The following is a 24,202-nucleotide window of genomic DNA, read 5'->3' as shown; positions in this document are numbered from 1 at the left end:
ACTTGCTTCCTCAATCGAGTAATGGAGGGCTCGATCGAGCAACCGGTCCTCGATCGAGTATGTTGAGGCTCGATCGAGTAACCTTCTGATGAGCTTATTTCCGTATTTTCCTAAAACACGTCTTGTTTGTAATATATATTCTAAACTCGTAGGATTTATATTTTTACGCTTTTATTACTTTTCGTACGGCTGAAATACTCTAAGCTTTCATACTTTGGATCTTTAATCTTTCCTCATTAATTATTAAGGTATTAATCAATCATCATAATTTATTGTTCAAGGTTTATGCTTTTAATTCATTATTGTTATTTCATGTCTTCAATTATATTTACATTCATCATTATTGTTGTTAACCAATTCACTGTGAGTAGCTAAATCATTCATCTAGGATGAAGGGGATCTAGGTTGATTAGAAAAGGGATTATTAATTGATTGTTAGTAATATCGTTTAAACTATCATTTGATTATTGTTCTTCTTCTAATTATATGATTTAAGGCCTGAGTCTATAATTAGTGTAGCGAATTAATGCTTTCACCGACAAGGTTAGAATTAATATAGGTTGCGATAATCAGATAGATTGTGTTTAATATTAGCGATTGCATGTTAGACTTAATCTAAAGGGCATAGTAGAATTAATCAATCTTGTGACCTTAGATAGTTTGATTGACCTAACAATTGATTAAGATAAACCCCATATAATTGACCTAGTGAAACAGAATCCTAGACTCTTTAATATTATTGTTACACATCTTTTAATTTACTTGCTATTAGTTGATAGAAAACAAACAAACAAAACCCCCATAATATTGTTACCTTCAAGACAATTTAAATATTAGCAAACTGAATATTACCGCCTCCCTGTGGATTCGATACATGTCTTACTACTAGCTATTTTGTTAGTATCGTGATAGATTTAATTTTATTAGGTGATACGACTCCAGCCTTATCAAATTTGGCGTCGTTGCCGGGGAGGCAACAATTTTCCTTTTTGTTTTTGTTTATTTTGTCTTTTTGTCTCAGGGAACCTAGTTTCTTGAGACTGTTCTCACACTTTTCTTGTTAGTTTCGTGTATGCCCAGGTCAACTAGGTCCGAAATTCTTCTAATAGATCCCGAGCCAGAGAAGACTTTTTGCTACAGACGAAAGTTTCAGAAAGAAGTGGGTCAAGTAGAAGACTTGAGTATACTTGACGTTGAGACAGAGCATTCTACTACTTCAGAAAATCAGTCCTTTGAAGAGGACACTATTTCTGATCTTGATATTCTAGTTCCTGAGATTACCATCATGCCTACTTTAGCCAGTCATTCCGAGCCTACTTTGGCTTCCATCCCTAAAGGATTCAAGCTCCCTACCTCAGATAATGGAACTTTTGAGATTCGTCCATCTTACATCAATTTGGTGGAACGAATTTATTTGGAGGTGGACCTACTGAAGACCCTGAAAAACATAGGGAGAAATTCGTTACTTATTGTTGTTCCATCCCTTTAACTGCTGGGGTGACACAAGATCAGGTGAAGCAGGTCCTCTTTCCTTTTTCTCTAAAAGATGGTGCTGCAGAGTGGTTGCGAGATTTAGATATGGAGGATGAAGGAGTTACTGACTGGAATACTCTAACTCTTGCTTTCTACAAGAGGTACTTCCCACCCCAGAAAACTAATGCGTTGAGAAGTCAAATTACTAGTTTCAAGCAAGCAGCTACTGAAGATTTGAATGAAGCATGGATTCGCTTCAAACGTTTGGTCCGTTCAGTTCCCCATCATGGCTTTCAATAGTGGTTTCTTTGCAACCAGTTTTATAACAGGTTGTACGACGATCATCGTGCTTTACTAGATTCTTCAGCTAATGGCAGGTTTCAGGACAACACTAATGATACTACTGCATGGAAGTTAATTGATCAGATTGCTACCCATAGTGCTAAGTATGGAAATCCTAGGGGAAGTACACGTGGGAATGGTGGAGATAGTGCTCTTGTGGCGCAGTTAGAGGCTATTTATGCCCAAATTGTTGAGATGGAGACTACCTAATCTTTGGGTAATAAAGAGGTAGTTCATGCTATGAGTCAACAGGAGGAGTCTTGTGCGCGGTGTGGTATGGATGGTCATAGTGCAGCTGAGTGTATGAGCAAATTGGAGCAAGTTAATGCCTATCAATCTTTTAGGCAGGGTACACCTTTATCTAACTTTTACAATGAAAGAACGAAGTAACATCCTTTCCTTTAATGGTCTAGCCAGAATGTGCAAAATCCACAACCGCAACAACCACAGAAAAATCCATATACTATTCCTCAGAACCGTGGTAATCAAGCACAAGGAGGGTATCAAAGGCAAAATCAAGGAGGTCAACAGTTTAATAATCATTATCAACAACCCCCTCAACAAATTCCTCAACAAGCTCCAATTAATGAGATGGCAGAGTTAAAAGCTCTCTTACTACAAACCTTGTCAATGCAACAAAAGCAGATGGCTCAAATCTCTGAGCTGATTGCCGATAATAATATGTTGGATACACAAGTGGCTCAGATGGCGGTTCATAATTCTTCAAAACAACCCAGAAATCTTCCTCATCGAGGTAAGTGTGACACCCCCATACTCCAAGTGCCTTACCAGGACCACTTAAGGTATGAGAACGTCACCATCTCAGTTACCCAAGGCAATGATACTCAAATAGACAATAACGAAACGTATTTAAATGATAATAAAGTTTAAAGTGATTACATGCCAACTCCAAAACTGATAAAAAGAAATACAAGGTTCTCAAAACTGTGTACTATCAAAACTATAAAAACTATAAAAGTGTCTGACACAGCGGAATACTTCTAAACTGCAACGTGGTGACTCATCCCAGCTATCCCATACGCATCTTCTCATACCTGCTCAATAACTGCTCACCACCCCGAATGGATCACCACAGTTTTTAAAACATTTAAACGAGGTCAGTAGTAATTCCATAAAAACAAACCACAATAAATCAAATGCCAAAACAGCTCAACACAGAACAAACCCCAGTCTCCATAATCAATTTCCACACAACTGACTACACACTAAAGTGTGTAGTCCTGCCAGAGTACCCATCGCAACAGATACTCCACACCGCCAGTGGGGGACCACAGCCGTTCCCACCTAAGCCCCGCTCATCTCATCCGAGCGATAAACCCATGTTCATTAATGTCCACATCCCTTCTGTGGCGGGTTCCACAGAAGGCAAATCAAGGGCGTGAAGCCACTCCCGCAAGTGACTCCACTCAGCCAGGGACGCGCCCCGAAGATCACAGATAGATACAACCAAACAACAATACGAAATTAACAACCGTCAAGAGCAACCAACAATACCAATAACCAACAATCACAACAACAACAGTAATAACCAACCACACATATGTAAATAATTATGAGTAGGGAAAACCCTACCTGGATAGCAATCACCAAGATCGTCACAATCAGCTAATCACAATCGTTCTTCAACGAAATCATCTCCTATAAACACACAATCATACAATCACAATCTAACATCAACCATACTCCCCAAAACCCCCAAATTACCCAATTAGGGTTTCAACTAAAATCAATAAAACGATATAAAAACTATACTAGGATCTTACCCACAAAGCGACGGTCTCAATGGCGTAAAGAACTCAACGATCCGACGACTCTAGCCCTTAGGATTTGATAGCAATGCGAAAGAGGAGAGTAACATAACATGTTTTCACTCTTTAAGAAACTTAGAAAAGGGTAAAATGAAGAGAAACTGACGAAAGATGATTTTATATCCTTCTCGCGTTACTATCAAAACCCGACAAAATAACCCGTAAAAACTCGCTTACTCGATCGAGTAAGTAACTTACTCGATCGAGTAAGTAACTTACTCGATCGAGTGCCCCTTACTCGATCGAGTGCCACACATACTCGATCGAGTACCCATCAGACAGACTACTGTTTCGTATAAAAACATACTTACTCGACAGAGTAAGCCCCACTCGATAGAGTACCCTTAGACACATAAAACCGTAGTATTACAGTCTTCCCTCCTTAAAAGGAACTTCGTCCCCGAAGTTCAACCCATACATACAAACAAACATACTAACTCGATCAAGACACAACAACGTAACACCGAACTCAAAACAAAACCCCAACCTATAACATGAACTCTTAACACCAACTCCACCAACTATTCCTACCTTCACAACATGGCTCACGATATCGTATCAACTACATCATAGTCTCTCTCGACACTAACTCCATACACTACCAACTACTATCCACAAATGCTGCTAGCTCTGTTTCACTAACATATTATCCACTAGAAAATCCAATATCAAGACACTCATAAATATCAAACGTAATGTTACATTCTACCACCCTTAAAAGGAACTTCGTCCTCGAAGTTTACTCACACCCATAAACATCATCATCCCACTGTCAACACTCTCGAACTCCTAAACATCATCGTCCAACTGTCAACACAATCGAAGTATTCTCCCATTCCTAAACGTCGAACTACTACAAGCATAGTCATGACCTTTTAACAAAATCAATCACAACAAAGATCCATCCTTTATGCCACACCAACACTCTACTTCCAAATATACCACAACATGCACAACCATGAAACTCTCTTTTATCGCAACCTACTCCTCTTAAGACAAATGTTACGGCCTCGTAACTCACTAATACTAAATCCTTAGCTATATCTTCTCATTATCCTTATCACCACCGTATGTCAAAGATAACCGCCTATAATCTAAACACTCACCATTCCTATATCTAAGGCACTCTTACTTGAACGTTTCTCATACCTGAACTCCTTCTGCACTCCATCTAACCAATACCACAAAATCCTTAGCATAACCAACACTCCAACTCTTCCACATTACGACAACACGACATACCTCTCTAGATAAAACACCTATCACCAAAACATAACTCAAGATCCACACTTGTTACGCACACTCACACTAGATCCTCAATTTCTTTTCTTTTATTACCGCAAAACTCATTCATCCCTTAACATGATATTAATTTCCAACACCCTATACTCACTGTTCCAATAAGAGATTATGAACCATTTGCAGCTTCCATATAAGAACAACACATGTTCCACCAATCACGCAACATTACTATGTAAACCAATGCTTCCTCTAAAAGAAGATCACAACCACTCCAACAACCTCTCACAATTGTGTCCCATCAATAGATATCACTATACCATGACAACAATGAAAACATACACAACTCTCTTCCATATCATACTCTACCCTCACTCCCAAGCTGAAACTGGTAACAAACATCAATAAACAAAATAACCGTCTATCTGTGTAAACTGAAACTCACAGAAAACAACAGCAACAAAACAACAATCTATGCATAACTGGTATGTACTTTCGAAACTCGAATCGTAATCATCCCGCCTACTCCACCACAACCAGTGTCGGCATCGCAACACCGCCACCAACAGCCGCACCGCAGCGCGAAAATACCCGCATCACAACACGAAGTACCGTGCCCGGATCACCACCCGAGTCACAACAACCACATCGATAGACATCACAAACACATACAATTCCCATAAGCACTGACTCAGTATAACTTTTCGGACAAGAAAACTTACTCAAAACTGCTTTACTAGATCACAACACAACATATTATACGGAATAAACAGACAAGAATCTCATGAATATCATCCATACCTTTTCACCGAATAAACATATATCATGAATACACATACCAGTATATCTAGCCATGCCAGATCACCCAAACTATCACTTTTGAACATCATTCCATTAGATTACCGTACCCAACATGCATTACAGAACATTCAAATAACAACTTTATAACTATCACACCATGCAACTTATCGTGAGGTTAGAACCTCACACAAACGTTTATGCACATCATACACCCATAATCACATCCAACTAGTCAATCCTGATCACGTAAGTACCACCTGGTAAAGGTTACCTCTCGCTCGAGCTTAACTCGTATGCCCCTCATAACACATTCTCCCATTCGCATATCCATCACCCCCTGCCAAATGTAACCATACCATTAATACTCAACTACTAACAACCGCCTCATATAGCCACATATTATACCCTCTTACAACCATACATATCAATATGGTCTCTACAAAATCAACATCTTTAGAATTGCTATCTTTCTTATCCATCATCACCCATAACCACTAGTGACAAAACCAAAATACCACCATTGCTCGTACAACAAACCTCTTACACTCATCTCTAAACATCACGGTTTCTTTCCTATCTTTGTTAAATATTGATACGTGCATTTTATATAGTCTTTTTAGCCTATTTTATGCACGTATTTCTATGCTTTTATCGTAGTTTATTGCTACGAAATGCCCCGAATATGCTACTTTGGGTTATTTTGTCTTATTTGTAGGAATGAACCCGGAAGTAGCGAAATCAAGTCATTTACCGTCCGTTTAGCATGCATTTGGAGGAAGAGATAATTTGGAGCGGGAAATATTGCTGTTTTGGGATGCGTGAAGGTGTTTTGGGCGCTAAAAGGACAAGTCAAAGTCAAATTGACAAGAATTATAAGCTGCTGAAGTCAAGATCCACCTGATCGAGTAGTTTCCCACTCGATCGAGTGGTTTTAGGTTGAATAATCAGTCGATCGAGTTGTGTTCTCAGACGATCGACCAGTTCCTTTATAACTTTACTCGATCAAGCCCTTTCCTTACTCGATCGAACAGGTTTTGAGTCAGGTTCACTCGATCGAGTGATTTAGTTGCTCCATCGAGTGGATATCGCTGACGGGCTGGGCTTTTTAGCTCTAATTCCGTCATTAGGTTATTTGTACTCCTATTTTCTTATAAATAGGAGTTAGGACGTCATTAGTGAGGCATCCGGGGACCTTTGGACGTTACTTTTCCTCTGTTACTTTCACTGTTACTTTTGTTCTTCCTTATTTCCGGATCATTAATTCAGTATTAATTCTTTCCTCTCTTTTCTTCTTTAATTATTATTTAATGTTTATTGTTTTTCCCTCTTCTTTATTTCTTGTTCTTCTTTATTCTATGTCTAGCTAAATTCCCCTAGTATGTTAGGATTAGGGAAGCCGTGGTAGCGATGCTTTAATTGTATTAAATAGATTAGCCCTGCGATAAGAATTGTATTAGGCAATTTAATTGTTATCAGGTCGAATGAATGCATGCAGGAGACCAATAATTTTAGTTAACCCCGACCTAGATCGAAAGATTGGAAGGGAAGGCTTGATTAATTACAATAGGGTATAGCAGTGAGGGCGAAAGTTAAGTCATTTACGCTCTAGGGCAGTTTAAGGACCGAAAGGTGACGACCATAGCTCTTCTTATCAATAGTCTAATCGCCTTAATATTCTCGATAGTATAAGATCTGATAGCTGCCACGGTGGACCGACTCTTAGCATACTACCCTTCTTTCTTCTTTGTTAATTTCTCTTATTTTTCCTCGCTTTAGCCTCTAGTTAGTTAAATCAATTTAAAACCCCCACTTTGTGACACCCGACGGACCGAATTAGGACAGGATAGATAGCAACTTAGCCTCCCCTGTGGAGATCGACCCTACTTGCCGCCGACACATTAGCGAGTAATCTAGGTATTTTATTTTTGGTGTAGAAACGACCGCATCAAATTTTAGCGCCGTTGCCGGGGAGGCGACGCTTTTTATCTGTTTTATTTTGTTTGTCCTTTCGCCTCAAGGGAAGGCTAAGTACCTTGAGACTGTTCTTATCTTTTTCTTTAGTGCTGTTTTGATAGGCTCACAGGTTTATTAGACAGGCCACTGAGGGAGATTATCGAAGGGAAGGCTTGAGTACCTTCGATCCCTCTTGCCAAGATGACATCTGTCTCCCAACTAATTGCTCGGTTTGAAGCCCAGGCTGAGAAACCTGCCAGTTGGGAAGGGAAGAAATCTTGGGGATGTGGTGCTGCTGAGCACAATGCAGCTGTAGTTGTGCCGCCACATCCACCCCATCAATGGCCACCGCAACAAGATCCTCGTGATGTGCAGAAAAAAGAAATCGCGGAGCTGAAATCCTTAATTCTAGAATACGATAGACATATGGATGCTCAAGTCACTGAGTTGCAGTCTGAAATTGCTCGGTTAACAGCTGGGTTGGATAATCGGCAACCAGAAGAGGTGTGCTTGACCGAGAGTGGTTTTTCCCATGAAGAACCCGCGTTGTCCGATGCTGAAAATGACTTCTATATTTCGGATGAAGATTTTCTATCATATTTCCAGAGTGTATGCGGGGATGTCAGTACTGTACAAGAAGAATCACTCGATCGAGTGACTTACAATGGTCGATCGAGTGAATTTCCAGAAGACAATCCTCGATCGAGTAATATCTCTTCTCGATCGAGTGAAGTGTAGAAGGATGATTCTCGATCGAATGGTTTTGTCACTCGATCGAGTGAGATGCGGGAGGGAAGTAGTCGATCGAGTGATTATTCTGCTCGATCGACTGAAATGGCCATTGGGAGCTTTGGTTCGTCATTTTGGTTTGATTTGGATGACGAGTCTGACGATGATGAATGTTACGGTGAACCTCCCCTATTCACAGCCGAGTCGGATACACTTGAAGCTGCGATTTACGGGATGGATTCCGCTGAGGAGGTTGATGAAGAAGCAGCTGAGACGGTGTTTGCTCCTAGCACGGATGAGGTATCACATTCTTTTGTCAGTGATTCCGTGGTTGAAAGCAACCAACCTGAGGTAGTAAACGATAATTTTATTATTGTTCGTTTTAATAGCATATTGCCTCGTTTGACTCGCGCTATTTCTTTTAATGCTATATCCTCTCTCATGTGGTCGATTAATTTAAAGAATTTTCACCGTCCTCATCATTTCAAAACTGTTAATCCAAATCGGGAACCTTATATATTGACAGTTGCTCCCGCGCTCCTTTATTATGTGGATAAATTTAGGAGCTCACATAGGAAATTTGTTAGACTTAAATGTTTACATATCTTTATTTCCTACTTTGCTATTCCACTTTGGTGCTACTTACTCTTCTGTGTAGCACATGCGCAGCTATTTGTGTTCTTTGCGTGCTTTGAGCTGTTTTGATTGTGATCATTAGAGAGGCTCGAAGAAAAAGAAGGTCGAGCTGGGACCTGACTGAAGCTAGCGCTACCCGGGAGGCAACCCGGCGATTTTAATTTTACCTTTTTATTTACTTTCAGTTGTAATAAATGGTTTTACACCATAGACTATCTCAGTTTACTTGTCTAGTTAGTTTACGGGCTGTTTTCCATTGTGTTTTGCAGGTAAACGCTGAGATCCACTCGATCGAGTAGTTTTTCTACTCGATCGAGGACCTTTGCTGATGAATCCACTCGATCGAGTGAAGATGTACTCGATCGACCACCTGCAGAATGAGAAACCACTCGATCGACCCATATTCCAGTCGATCGAGCAGTTTAGATGGCCATGTTACTCGATCGACCACTGTTGGATGGACATCGAGTGTTATTGACTTGGATTGGCTTCCTGAGATGGTTTTCCGGGCCTTAGCAACCTCCCATGTTCATGGTCGGTTTGAGGAGGTCCCTTTATTCGCGCATTTTGTGAGTTTTTCCGCTTTTACTCTCTTTCTCCTTCAGTTTGCATTTCCTTTCCATGTTTTGGTACAATGGGGACATTGTACGGTTTGGTTTGGGGAGGTTATGCATCCATATCTGTGTCTGCATGTTGTTTTTACTGCATTTCAGTTATCACGTTTAATTTTCGTATTGCATTGTTGTTTATTTTTTATAAAATTCATAAAATTCCATAAAAATTGAAAAAATTCATAAAATTCAAAAAAAAAATCACGTTTATTTTTAGCATATAGGTTGAGTCGGAACGGTCGATTTCCGTGATGAAATTGCACTATACTGTCTTTTTGCTTAAGCCTTGCATTAAACTGTTATCTTTTAGCTTTGTCTTTTGCATAATCTACGAGTTTATGTTGAATTTAGCTGAACGAATAGACTTGACCTGAAATTTTGGCAACCTACTTATACATTCTAAGGAATTAGAGCCTTATAAGCTGGTGTCATTTATGACCAGTTTCATGTAGGATTGTGAGTAGTTACTCCTTGCATAACATGTTCATTAATTTGCACGTATATGAAATTCAATTGCTTTTTGCCGTCATACATTCGGGTTAGTGGTTGGTGTCACATGCAGGGAGGTGCTTACATTCCCTTTCTTTCATTTTTACCCATTTAACTCCACATTAGCCAAATTTGCCAGTTGACCCTTTAGCTACATCCAAATTTAGCCTGCCTTGTCAAGCTAGTCTAGATTGTTGTTTTGCGGTATATATTTCATTGTATCAAGTTTGGCTTGTATCTATTGTTTTGGAGTTGGTATTTATGAAGAAAAGGAGTTGAAAAAACGTGAAAAAGAAAGAAAAAAAGAATCGAAAAAAAAAAGAAAGAGAAAAATGAAAAAAAAGGAATGAAAAAAAAAGAAGAAACCGAAAGAAATAGAAAATTCGAAAAAGAAAAAGAAAAAAGATGTTGTTTGGTTGACGGTTTCTACTCCTATGTTCTATCTTATTTCATATGAGGAGTATGTTTGGTTCGGTTTGGTGAGTTTTATGCCAAGTGAAAGGGCATGTGCTTAGATTCATAATTGAGTTGGAATCGGATGTTGATATATGGTTCTGTTTAGGTACTAGCTTGATCACCTATACCTCCACATTCCCATAATTGTTTTGCCTTTTCTTACCCATTGCGTCACTTTACCATATTTTTGTAAGCCCTCGGCTGTGACAGGACCTCGTTTGGTTGGAATGTATGCACGGTAGCTAGAATTGTCTATCATATTAGTTGCATGCATGTTTATGTGGGTCGTAGTCTAGGTGAGCGACTATTTTTCTTCCTCTCTTACATATTTATGCTTGCCCTTTGCTTCATGAGAGAAGAGTGACCCGTGAGAGTCCATTATTAAAGGTCTTGCAAGGTCGACGGTTCAGCTACTTTTATAAACAACCTATAGCTCGTTTGCATTTGACTGTTTAGCTATAAGTGTTAGTTTGCTTGCATTAAATTGGTTTAAGTGGGCATTTGTAGCTGGCTCTGAGTTATCTTTTTCCGTTCCATTAGCGTATAGTTTTGAGTTTACTCGAGGACGAGTAAAGGTTTGGTTTGGGGAGATTTGATACGTGCATTTTATATAGTCTTTTTAGCCTATTTTATGCACGTATTTCTATGCTTTTATCGTAGTTTATTGCTACGAAATGCCCCGAATATGCTACTTTGGGTTATTTTGTCTTATTTGTAGGAATGAACCCGGAAGTAGCGAAATCAAGTCATTTACCGTCCGTTTAGCATGCATTTGGAGGAAGAGATAATTTGGAGCGGGAAATATTGCTGTTTTGGGATGCGTGAAGGTGTTTTGGGCGCTAAAAGGACAAGTCAAAGTCAAATTGACAAGAATTATAAGCTGCTGAAGTCAAGATCCACCTGATCGAGTAGTTTCCCACTCGATCGAGTGGTTTTAGGTTGAATAATCAGTCGATCGAGTTGTGTTCTCAGACGATCGACCAGTTCCTTTATAACTTTACTCGATCAAGCCCTTTCCTTACTCGATCGAACAGGTTTTGAGTCAGGTTCACTCGATCGAGTGATTTAGTTGCTCGATCGAGTGGATATCGCTGACGGGCTGGGCTTTTTAGCTCTAATTCCGTCATTAGGTTATTTGTACTCCTATTTTCTTATAAATAGGAGTTAGGACGTCATTAGTGAGGCATCCGGGGACCTTTGGACGTTACTTTTCCTCTGTTACTTTCACTGTTACTTTTGTTCTTCCTTATTTCCGGATCATTAATTCAGTATTAATTCTTTCCTCTCTTTTCTTCTTTAATTATTATTTAATGTTTATTGTTTTTCCCTCTTCTTTATTTCTTGTTCTTCTTTATTCTATGTCTAGCTAAATTCCCCTAGTATGTTAGGATTAGGGAAGCCGTGGTAGCGATGCTTTAATTGTATTAAATAGATTAGCCCTGCGATAAGAATTGTATTAGGCAATTTAATTGTTATCAGGTCGAATGAATGCATGCAGGAGACCAATAATTTTAGTTAACCCCGACCTAGATCGAAAGATTGGAAGGGAAGGCTTGATTAATTACAATAGGGTATAGCAGTGAGGGCGAAAGTTAAGCTGTTTACGCTCTAGGGCGGTTTAAGGACCGAAAGGTGACGACCATAGCTCTTCTTATCAATAGTCTAATCGCCTTAATATTCTCGATAGTATAAGATCTGATAGCTGCCACGGTGGACCGACTCCTAGCATACTACCCTTCTTTCTTGCTGTTAATTTCTCTTATTTTTCCCTCGCTTTAGCCTCTAGTTAGTTAAATCAATTTAAAACCCCCACACTGTGACACCTGACAGACCGAATTAGACAGATAGATAGCAACTTAGCCTCCCTGTGGAGATCGACCCTACTTGCCGCTGACTTCTGTTAGCAGTAATCTAGGTATTTTATTTTTGGTGTAGAAACGACCGCATCAAATATCCCAAATAACGAACATCAAATCCATCAACAAAAATTACCTCAACACTATTTCCAATTTCATCCTTAATTGTATCGTCATCTAATTCTCCACCAAAATCTCATATCATGCAGATACTCTACCAACTTCTTACTCCCTTAATTCCTCGAAACTCATGACTAATCACGTTGTCCTGAAACTCCTATATAACCATTAACTAACATCATCATGATAGTATCATAAATCTCGACGATTCCTTACTTCTATATCACATAACTCCGGTCAACATTTTTCTCAGCTTACTTTTATCCTTCTTTTCTCTTTACACTCAACAATACCAATTAATAGTTCAACTCCTTATTCCTTCTACCTAACTCTTTAGTAATCCAGTTACCCTTTCGTTGCTCCAAAACTCAAATTCCATTATTTCAAATTAGTACCATCTCAATCTTTCTTACCATCGATCTTTTCTTATCCTGCTATTACTCACACTTATCACAAATCAGTCCAGACCATCTCATGCTATTACTCACACTGATCTCCAATCTCTCACCCCCCCCCCATTTTTTTTTTAATCCCAAAACTCATTTCATATCGTTACTTGCCCAAGGAAAGCACACATTTGTTTCACCTCTTGACACTACAAATTCCCAAACTCACTAACTATCTGCAAATCCACGTCGCGACATGTTTCCACTAAATTCACTATATACCACTCTTCTCCATCCCTCTACAATGATCTTTCACTACATATGTTCTTAACTCACACGATTCCTAACCATCTCTCTCCATAATTCCTTACACATCTCAAATTGCTACTATCCACATCCTTCCTTTCAATCTTTTCATTCTCACGTTCTTTAGACTCATACCATTCCTTGCCCATATTCCCTTACTTTTATATTACCCAACACAAAATCATATCACTCATCCCATTTCACAAAACATGCTCCTTGCCTCAATAAGCCATACCAATCTTCTTTTTTTCTTTTTTCCACTATCTATCACGACCACATATAACTCATGTCCTCCCCACCGAACTCATACTCACCATAGGTGCCACTCCTAACCTCACAAGATTGGGTAACTTACGCATCAGGACTAATACATACGTAAAACAATGAATAAAGAAGCAATATAACACCTTTGAATTAAACATAATATGTAACGAAGTCAAAAGATAAGCATATGACTCAAAACAGGGGTCACTAGATCGAGTACAGGTCACTAGATCGAGTGAGTGACTTACTCGATCAAGTAGGTGATGGTTAGAGGCACGTAAAACAAATTACCAGGGCTACTCGATCGAGTAAGGGTAACTTGATCGAGTAACAAGAGGTGCACTCGATCGAGTGAGGGCCACTCGATCGAGTACCCTACGCATTTCTCAGCACTGTCCAATTTTCGTAAAACGGTCATAACTCACTCGTTTCTTGGTCATTTGGGACGTGTGACCTATCGTTAGAATCATAACAGAACAAGCTATCACCTCCAATTGGAATCACATCAAAATAATATATACATCTCAAGTTACAAAGGTTTAAAGACAACCTCTCTATAATCGAAAAACACAACTACTTGATTTTACTTCCAAACAACTTAAACGACAACAAGGTAAACAAAAACAACTCAAGACTCATAAAACCATTAGTCCTAATCACAAGTTACTATTTTCGAAAGCCAAGCAACAACATTCATCATGCACATAGTTTATTTAACTTGCCAATCATGATTTACCCACATGCTTTTATTTTATCACTTTACGTAAACAAAATCACAAATATATGACATCAAGTCCCCTATTCACATGTTACTAGCATAACAACATTATAAAATCACTTCCATCATACAACATGCTTAATCATAAATCATATTATCATGCAACGATTATTCAACTTTTTCCACAAATTCATCCATCATACCACATATTCATCCACCACATTCGTTTAACATATTCATCCAGCATATCCATCTAACTTATTCACCCAACATATGCATAAGAACAAAACAAACACATAGCGATCCCCATGGCACCCCATAGTGACCGGTTCAAAATTATAGGGCGAGTTCACGACTTTAAGACGTCTCCCAAGTCTTTGCATTAGCTCATACAACTCCTATCCGAGTTCATTTTAGTTTGACTCCCTATGTTCATTAGGTTCATTGGTTACAGGTTTCAGGATCGTCGCTCTGATACCACTTTGTGACACCCCCATACTCCAAGTACCTTACCAGGACCACTTAAGGTATGAGAACGTCACCATCTCGGTTACCCGAGGCAATGATACTCAAATAGACAATAACGAAACGTATTTAAATGATAATAAAGTTTAAAGTGATTACATGCCAACTCCAAAACTGATAAAAAGAAATACTAGGTTCTCAAAACTGTCTACTATCAAAACTATAAAAACTATAACAGTGTCTAACACAGCGGAAGACTTCTAAACTGCAACGTGGTGACTCATCCCAGCTATCCGATACGCATCTTCTCATACCTGCTCAATAACTGCTCACCACCCCGAATGAATCACCACAGTTTTTAAAACATTTAAACGAGGTCAGTAGTAATTACATAAAAACAAACCACAATAAATCAAATGCCAAAACAACTCAACACAGAACAAACCCCAGTCTCCATAATCAATTTCCACACAACTGACTACACACTAAAGTGTGTAGTCCTGCCAGAGTACCCATCGCAACAGATACTCCACACCACCAGTGGGGGACCGCAGCCGTTCCCACCTAAGCCCCGCTCATCTCATCCGAGCGATAAACCCATGTTCATTAATGTGCACATCCCTTCTGTGGCGGGTTCCACAGAAGGCAAATCAAGGGCGTGAAGCCACTCCCGCAAGTGACTCCACTCAGCCAGGGACGCGCCCCGAAGATCACAGACAGATACAACCAAACAACAATACGAAATCAACAACCGTCAAGAGCAACAAACAATACCAATAACCAACAATCACAACAACAACAACAGTAATCACCAACCACACATATGTAAATAATACTGAGTAGGGAAAACCCTACCTGGATAGCAATCACGAAGATCGTCACAATCAGCTAATCACAATCGTTCTTCAACGAAATCATCTCCTATAAACACACAATCATACAATCACAATCTAACATCAACCATACTCCCCAAAACCCCCAAATTACCCAATTAGGGTTTCAACTAAAATCAATAAAACAATATAAAAACTATACTAGGATCTTACCCACAAAGCGACGGTCTCAATGGCGTAAAGAACTCAACGATCCGACGACTCTAGCCCTTAGGATTTGATAGCAATGCGAAAGAGGAGAGTAACGTAACATGTTTTCACTCTTTAAGAAACTTAGAAAAGGGTAAAATGAAGAGAAACTGACGAAAGATGATTTTATATCCTTCTCGCGTTACTATCAAAACCCGACAAAATAACCCGTAAAAACTCGCTTACTCGATCGAGTAAGTAACTTACTCGATCGAGTGCCCCTTACTCGATCGAGTGCCACACATACTCGATCGAGTACCCATCAGACAGACTACTGTTTCGTATAAAAACATACTTACTCGACAGAGTAAGCCCCACTCGATAGAGTACCCTTAGACACATAAAACCATAGTATTTTAGTAAGCAAGCTCATGAGCAAGCTAATGTCATTCAGTTGAGGAGCCGTACCACATATCAAAATCTGGAATTGCCAAGTAATGAAGAAGAATTGCCCACTAATGAAGATGAGGTACCCTATATGCATCCTAAGGGATTGGGTAATTTGGAGCTAAGTGACGATGAAAAAGAAGTTGACGAAACTGAAACACGAGACGAGAATAAAAGCGAGAAAAAGAAAAAAAAGATGGAACTGTGTTGGTTCCTCGATCGAGTAGTCCCGGGCTCGATTGAGAAAGTTCAGTGCTCGATCGAGTGCTACCCAGGCTCGATCGAGGCACCCCTCTGGTTGATGACGGTGTTTCAAAAGTTGATTCTAAAGCGAAGAAAGCCGAGCCGATTACTATTGCACTACCTTTTCCGCATCATCAACAAAAGTCTAAGCTGGATAAGCAGTTTGGAAGGTTTATGGAGGTAGTGAAGAACTTGCAGGTAAGTGTTCCTTTTACTGAGTTGATCACTCAAGTGCTGGCGGGCACGGTGGACCGATTCAACCCATATTTATATAAATTTGGTGAGTCAACAATTTTGACTGATTCTACTATTAGAACTCTTGGTCGACGGATTTTCTTAAAATCTATCTTTTAGCCCCAGAATTAAATATGGGCACGGTGGACCGATTCAACCCATATTAATCCCGTTGAGTCCAACCAATTTTCACACGTAATAACTTTTATTACCCTACTTACCCAACGTAAAAAGAGTGTACCTCGGTGATCCGAACCTACCTCTAATGAAGAAGGGATTCATAGGTGCTAATACTTGGTAAGGCTAATCTCAATTTTTTAAGGTGAGAGATCTTATCAATTTAATTGTCTATCACTTTTAAGTGAACTAAATTGGTGAATGCTAGACAATTAATCGATAACAACAAAATAAAACATGTAGTGACGATTTGGCATGAATGCATAAAAATAAAACAATCAAGTCCCCTGCTCACTAAAGTTCAGCAAACTCTCCATCACTGGTCAACTCAAACTCTTTCCTATGCTGGGAAAATTAGTCTGCTTAATACAGTTATATTTGGCCTTGAGCAATTTTGGTGTTCTACTTTGTTGATTCCCAAAGGAGTAATCAAAATGATTACCAAATTCTTTAGGAATTTTCTATGGAATACAGATGAAGGCACAAAGAAAATGGTCATGAAAAGCTGGGTCACTTGCTGTAAACCAGTGCATGAGGGAGGCTTTAATATTAAAGAAGTACTGGCATGGAACAAATGTCTGATTTGTAAATGGATTTGGGACATTGATCAGAATTCTGATAGCTCTTGGGCAGCTTGTGTAATACTACGGATTCTCTTTGGAGCCTACTCGACCGAGTAGAGCCTACTCGGCCGAGTAGTGCTCTGGGTGCGTGTTATTTTGGTTTTGCCGAGGAATACTCGGCCGAGTATAGTGAATACTCGACCGAGTATTGGACACTCGGCCGAGTGTGCACTTACTCGACCGAGTGTCCGGTTTGGCGGAGTGTTATTTCGACGGTTTGATTAGGGAATGTTTAGGGTATTTTATACAACCGCGTCAGTTTCTAATATCATTTCATAAGCGTTATCATTTCTACGTTAACCTAATCACACCCAAATCATTCCCTAATCCTCCTCTTAAGCTTTTCGTAGCGTCATTGTGTGGATAATCGTCGTGATTCTTGCGTATAAGTTCTTGTTGCACTATTGGTAAGTTCTATCTTTGTAATTATTGCATCTTTTTGGGTTACTGTACATTTATATGGGAAGGGGATGTTAGGAATTGTGCAAAGTGTAATTGTGTTGTATGATCATTGTATAGGAGAAGACTTCGTAGATGAGCCTTTTTGATTGTCCGTGTTGCATACTGCTGTGATTGCTAAGGTAGGGTTTCCCTACTCAGTTTACTGTGCTTTACATGACATGTTGTTGTAATTATCGTTGTCTGTTGATCATCGTAGTATGGAAATTGTTGTGACAGTGTTGGTGTGAGGGGATTGAGATGACGGGGATGTCATGTGATTGTGATTGTGGTGGAGTCACTTGCGGGAGTGGCTTCACACCCTAGTTCGCCCTCCGTGGAACCCGCCACGGGAGGGGATGTGCACATTAAGGGACAGGGATCGTTGTCGCTCGTTGAGGAGCTGGACTAGGTGGGATCGGTGCGGTCACCCATCGGCGGCGAGGATTACCTGTTGCGATGGGTAATCTGGCAGGGCTACACACTTTAGTGTGTAGTCAGTTACTGTGTGAGATTGGATGATTGGGAAATGGGTGATGATCAGACGATATTTGTATTTTGTTTGTCTTATTAGTTGAGTAATACTGACCCCGTTGTTGTTTGTGGAATCTGCGGTGATCCATTCGGGGATGGTGAGCAGGCTTGACAGGTATTGCTAGTGAGAGCTTGGGGATTATCTTGGGAGATTTGCCACCATGAGTCATAGCATCACCGACTGAGTCTTAGTGGTTTTTCATTTAATGTTAAGACTTGAGTTGTATTTTGTTAAACAGTATTTTGTTTTGGATCTTGTAAACTTTGCTTTTCACAGTACTTTAATAATAGTGCTCAGTTCAGACGCTTTTGATATGTACTAACCTCGGGAAACCGAGATGGTAACACACTTTCATGGTAGGGTGGTCCTGGTAAGGCACCTTGGTATGAGGGGGTGTTACAAAGTGGTATCAGAGATGACTTGTTTGATCAGCTAAGTGGAGCAGGTGTATTTTCCAAGATTGACCCGCGGTCGGGGTATCACCAGCTGAGAATAGCAGATGAGGATATTCCTAAAACAGCTTTCCGATCTCGTTATGGCCACTACGAGTACGTGGTTATGCCTTTTGGGTTGACCAATGCGCCAGCAGCTTTTATGGATTTGATGAACCGGATCTTTACACCGTTTTTGGATAGGTTTGTGGTTGTTTTCATCGACGATATCTTAGTTTATTCTAAGACTAAGGAAGAGCACGAAGAGCACTTGAGGATAGTTCTGCAGACTTTGAGGGAAAATCAGCTCTATGCCAAGTTATCCAAGTGTGAGTTCTGGTTAGAGGAAGTGGCTTTTCTGGGCCATGTAATATCCAAGAAGGGGGTATCCGTGGATCCTAGTAAGATTGAGGCCGTTACCAAGTGGGAATCGCCGAAGAATGTTGCTAAGATTCGGAGTTTCTTAGGCCTTGCCGGCTACTACAGGAGATTTGTGAAAGATTTCTCTACCATAGCGCGGCCTATGACATCCTTGATGAGGAAAGAAGTCAGATTTGTTTGGGATGGGAGTTGTGAAACGGCGTTTCAGACCTTAAAGGAACGCTTGACTACAGCTCCTATCCTAGCCTTGCCAGAGGGTTGTGAGAACTTTGAGGTTTATACCGACGCTTCAAAGAATGGTCTTGGTTGTGTCTTGATGCAGGGAGGGAAAGTGATAGCTTATGCTTCTAGGCAGCTGAAGCAATATGAAGAGAATTACCCTACTCATGATCTGGAGCTGGGTGCGGTTGTGTTTGCTCTTAAGATTTGGAGGCACTACCTTTATGGCGCAACTTTTAAGGTGTTCTCTGATCATAAGAGTCTAAAGTATATTTACACTCAGAAGGAGCTTAACATGCGACAGAGACGGTGGATGGAGCTGATTGGAGATTATGATATGGAAATCATCTATCATGAGGGTAAAGCTAATGTTGTTGCAGATGCTTTGAGTAGGAAGAACGTTCATTCGCTATGTACAGCTATGTCCTTGCTGAAGTTGAGAGACGAGATGGCTAGTTTTGGGATCTTTATGATTCGAGAAGGAAATACCATCGGGGATTTGACGATTGAGCCAGAGTTGTATGAGAACATCAAAGGTAAGCAAGAGCTTGATCCGAAGATCCAGAAGTGGAAGTCAAAGGTAGAGAGTGGAGCAGCTTCCAGGTTTTCTATACATCCAGATGGGAGTGTTAGATTTGATGGGAGATGGTGTGTTCTGACGATGCGAGTTAAGGAGAATGATCTTGTCCGAGGCTCATTGCACTCCTTATTGATTCACCCGGGTGGTGACAAGCTTTATAGAGATCTTAAGAAGACCTTTTGGTGGCCAAACTTAAAGAGAGATGTAGCTGAGTTTGTGGCTAGATGTTTGACCTGCCAAAGAGTCAAGGGTGAACAAAGGAGACCACAAGGTAAGATTCAGTCTTTAACAGTGCCCGAGTGGAAGTGGGAGTCGATCTCCATGGACTTTATTGTCGGGTTACCTAGGTCACAACAAGATAACAACATGATTTGGGTGATTGTTGATCGGTTAACCAAGTCATCCCATTTTGTTCCAATGAAAGATACTTGGTCTAAGATGCAGCTGGCTTTGGGTTACAGGAGACATGTGGTTCGGTTACATGGTATTCCGAAAGATATTGTTTCTGATCGTGATGCGAGGTTCATATCAAAGTTTTGGCAAGAACTGCAAGAGTTGATGGGTACAACGCTGAAGATGAGTACATCTTTTCATCCGGCAACCGATGGTCAGACAGAACGGACCATCAAGACCTTAGAAGACATGTTAAGGGCATGTGTTATGGACTTTGGAGGCAGTTGGGAAGACAGACTTGATTTGATCGAGTTTTCATATAATAATAGTTATCATACAAGCATTGGGATGACACCTTTTGAAGCTTTGTATGGCCGGAAATGTCGAAGTCAAGTTTGTTGGGATGATAGTTCCGAAGCAGTGGTTTTAGGACCACAACTGGTTCAAGATATGGTTGAGCAAATCCAGTTGATTCGACAAAAGATGAGGGCAGCCCAAGATCGTCAAAAGAGCTACGCCGACTTACACCGCACGGACATTGAGTTTTCGGTAGGTGACAAGGTTCTTTTGAAAGTGTCACCTATGCGAGGTGTTATGAGGTTTGGGAAGAAGGGTAAGCTAAGCCAAAAGTTTATAGGTCCTTATGATATTTTGGACCGTGTTGGCGAGGTAGCCTACAGGTTAGCACTACCACCAGCTTTGGATAGAGTGCACAATGTGTTTCACGTATCTCAACTCCGGAAGTATGTGAGCGATCCGTCGCATATCCTTGAGATGGAGAACATCGAGCTTGATGAATCCTTGTCCTATGCCGAGATTCCTAAGGAGATTCTTGATCGCAAGGTTCGTAAGACCCGGAATGGTGAGACGGTCTTACTCAAGATCCTTTGGTCTAATCATAATGTGGAGGAAGCCACGTGGGAACCTGAGGAAGCTATGCGAGAACGTTTTCCTAACCTTTTTGACCAGGTATGTTTGGTTACGGGGACGTAACCGTTGTCTTTTTAAGGGGGTAGGAGATGGTCGCGATAGTGTTTTGTTCTGTTTTTCTTTGATTTGATTCGAGTCGGGAAATGTTTTGTGGTGACTTGTTGTGATGCTTGTATAGTTCCTTGGAGTTGTCTCATGTGATTGTTATAGGCTTGTGGCGTAGTGTTGTGCTTGCTTGTGTAGTAGAGCGTGAACTTCGGGACGAAGTTCTTTTTAGGGGGAAAGATTGTAATACTACGGATTCTCTTTGGAGCCTACTCGACCGAGTAGAGCCTACTCGGCCGAGTAGTGCTCTGGGTGCGTGTTATTTTGGTTCTGCCGAGGAATACTCGGCCGAGTATAGTGAATACTCGACCGAGTATTGGACACTCGGCCGAGTGTGCACTTACTCAACCGAGTGTCCGGTTTGGCGGAGTGTTATTTCGACGGTTTGATTAGGGAATGTTTAGGGTATTTTATACAACCGCGTCAGTTTCTAATATCATTTCATAAGCGTTATCATTTCTACGTTAACCTAATCACACCCAAATCATTCCCTAATCCTCCTCTTAAGCTTTTCGTAGCGTCATTGTGTGGATAATCGTCGTGATTCTTGCGTATAAGTTCTTGTTGCACTATTGGTAAGTTCTATCTTTGTAATTATTGCATCTTTTTGGGTTACTGTACATTTATATGGGAAGGGGATGTTGGGAATTGTGCAAAGTGTAATTGTGTTGTATGATCATTGTATAGGAGAAGACTTCGTAGAGGAGCCTTTTTGATTGTCCGTGTTGCATACTACTGTGATTGCTAAGGTAGGGTTTCCTACTCGGTTCTCGTGCTTTACATGACATGTTGTTGTAATTATCGTTGTCTGTTGATCATCGTAGTATGGAGATTGTTGTGACAGTGTTGGTGTGAGGGGATTGAGATGACGGGGATGTCATGTGATTGTGATTGTGGTGGAGTCACTTGCGGGAGTGGCTTCACACCCTAGTTCGCCCTCCGTGGAACCCGCCACGGGAGGGGATGTGCACATTAAGGGACAGGGATCGTTGTCGCTCGTTGAGGAGCTGGACTAGGTGGGATCGGCTGCGGTCACCCACTGGCGGCGAGGATTACCTGTTGCGATGGGTAATCTGGCAGGGCTACACACTTTAGTGTGTAGTCAGTTACTGTGTGAGATTGGATGATTGGGAAATGGGTGATGATCAGACGATATTTGTATTTTGTTTGTCTTATTAGTTGAGTAATACTGACCCCGTTGTTGTTTGTGGAATCTGCGGTGATCCATTCGGGGATGGTGAGCAGGCTTGACAGGTATTGCTAGTGAGAGCTTGGGGATTATCTTGGGAGATTTGCCACCATGAGTCATAGCATCACCGACTGAGTCTTAGTGGTTTTTCATTTAATGTTAAGACTTGAGTTATATTTTGTTAAACAGTATTTTGTTTTGGATCTTGTAAACTTTGCTTTTCACAGTACTTTAATAATAGTGCTCAGTTCAGACGCTTTTGATATGTACTAACCTCGGGAAACCGAGATGGTAACACACTTTCATGGTAGGGTGGTCCTGGTAAGGCACCTTGGTATGAGGGGGTGTTACAGCTTGGAACTATCTGTATAACATCAAGACAGATAGCTTCTGGACTATGCTTCCTAAGAATTATCATGCTGAGAGTTGGAAGAGTATTCTCAAGGTACGAGATGATTTACTTCAAAAACATGGCATCGTAGTCATTGCTTGTTCAGCCGTTTCAGTCTTGTGTTAAAAAAGGAAAGCTTTGTTTGTCTTTGGTTTATGACCAGATCAGAGACAAAGAGGAGAAAGTGAGATGGGGGAGGATGGTTTGGACACGAGCTGTCTTACCCAAGCACAGTGTCATCATGACACTAGCTTTGCAGAGGAAATTAGCTACGGTGGATCAACTGAATAAGAAGGGCATGGTCATTGTTAACAGATGTGTGCTCTGTAAAGCAGCACTTGAAACCCACAAGCATCTCTTCTTCAACTGTTCTTACTCTGCAACAATTTGGCTAAAACTTTTGCAGTGGATGCGCATTTTGGGTTGATCAAATCAACTACGTGAGGAAATAGCATGGATATCCAGCAGGCGAGCTAAGAAACATTGGAAACAAAACTGGTTTTTGGGATGTTTGAGTACCTTGGTGTACAATTTATGGGAGGAACGAAATTGCAGAATTTTCAGAGGTGTGGAACACAAAGTTGAGTACTTACTACGTAGAGTACAATATATTGTTTGTGTTAGACTATATCATGTATTGGAAAAATGTGATGAACATGAGATGATAGAGTACCTTAATACTTAGAGTAGCATCTAAGTTATTGGCTATACTTGTAAGAAATTGCCTCTTTTATTCCCTTTAAGGATGAATATATGGCTTGCTTTTCTTGCCAAAAAAAAAACAATCAAGTCCTAATATGGCCACCTAGTTAATCCTATTAACTTAAAAAAAATATTACACTTCGGAAACCAACTCCTTGGTCCCTTGAGTCTTCATAAAAATTGGCCTCCACCTTTAGGATTTCAGAACGCCTTTCCGAAATTCACCGTCTTTATGGAAATTCCGTCTTTAGATGCTTCATTTAGCTACTAATAATTAAATTACATAACAATTTCCTATTATACAATTTGTAATAAAAAACTATTAATTAATTACAAATTGGGCGATGCGAAATCGTAATTAATTACAAAACAAGTCGATATTCCCTTACATTACGGGAAATACCAACTTCTAACTATGACCATATTAGGTAAAATTACATGATTGAAAGACTAAAAAAAAAACATTCATCTATATGAATAAAAATGCAT

General features: G+C 40.3%; 1 non-coding gene across 1 annotated transcript; it reads right to left on the bottom strand.

Annotated features, from left to right (window-relative positions):
- Positions 1-1,659: 1,659 nt before the first annotated feature.
- LOC141616052 (small nucleolar RNA R71) lies at positions 1,660-1,766 on the bottom strand. Its single transcript, XR_012530429.1, has one exon. It is a non-coding gene; the product is annotated as a small nucleolar RNA R71 (small nucleolar RNA).
- Positions 1,767-24,202: the final 22,436 nt, after the last annotated feature.

This window comes from Silene latifolia, chromosome 11 (assembly GCF_048544455.1).
Source record: "Silene latifolia isolate original U9 population chromosome 11, ASM4854445v1, whole genome shotgun sequence".
Lineage (NCBI taxonomy): Eukaryota > Viridiplantae > Streptophyta > Magnoliopsida > Caryophyllales > Caryophyllaceae > Silene > Silene latifolia.
Note: the sequence above shows the minus strand (reverse complement) of the source record. Positions and strands in the feature narration are given on the sequence as shown.